Consider the following 1,151-nt stretch of genomic DNA (forward strand, 5'->3'; position numbering starts at 1 on the left):
GGCCTAATTAGCCATCATTGGGAAAAGAGGCCCCTTGGTCTTGCAAACTTTATATGACCCAGCACAAGGCAAGGCCTGGGCCAAGTAATGGGAGTGGGTGGGTAGGGGAGCAGAGGTGGGGGGCGGGGTATAGGAAACTTTCGGGATAGCATTTGAAATGTAAATAAAGAAAATAATAATAATAATAAAAAAAAGAAAATCCAGTTTGTGTTATCCCTATACTTGTAAGTGTGTACCCATCCACCGGAGCATGGTTGATGTAATAGTGGTCACAACTTTTTGAAAACTGACTCCTCTAGAGGTCTTCAATTATCATAAGTACTCAGGTTACTTAGGTGAGGGCTTCTGTGTTTATCACATAATATTAATATTTACTTCTGTAAACAAATGATTGATCATAATATCTTGAAATACAAACCTACTATCACATCACCCCTTTAATAACGAATTGTAAGCATCTGTGCTTCCAGAGCTGGCTGGGTGAGACAGATTTGCCAGGAAACAGAGCTTCGTGTTTGGGGTCCTGTTCATGATTTCTGGATGCTGATACATTTGTGAAAGCACAAACTCCTGCATTTCTAGGTACACTGATGTTCACCTTGATCTGCGTCAGTGGGATTTTGATTGAAGCACTGTTCAGAATGGTCAGAGTATCTTGATTATATGAAATCCATACCTACTGTAAGTTTTATATTTTCTAAGATCTATTTGCTGTTGGAAAAAGTGATCCAATTGAGATAAAATGTAACTTTACTTAATATCCTTTAGTAGTTTATGAACATATAAGCTAAGTTAGGAATTACCTTTGTTGCCATAGACATTTTACCCATGTTGCTTTGCTTAAAATTATTTTAAGCTTTTAAAAAATGTAATATGTGAGTTGTAATTTCTAAGTTACTTTTTTTGCCACATTTTATTAAAATAAAGCACAAAAGTTAAGTCTGAGGAAGTTTAGACATTACCTTTGAAATATGCAAGATACAGTTAAATTTCAAATTCTTACTTGTTTCTGGCTTACAATTTCATAACCACTGAATTGATTTTTGAATGTCTTCATCTTAATTTTCAATAAAGATCATAGGAACTCTGTGTTTCTCATACGTACACTTCAGATTTTATCTATCTATCTATCTATGTATCTATCTATCTAT

The sequence above is a fragment of the Mus pahari genome, chromosome 4 (genome assembly GCF_900095145.1).
Source record: "Mus pahari chromosome 4, PAHARI_EIJ_v1.1, whole genome shotgun sequence".
NCBI classification, from domain to species: domain Eukaryota; kingdom Metazoa; phylum Chordata; class Mammalia; order Rodentia; family Muridae; genus Mus; species Mus pahari.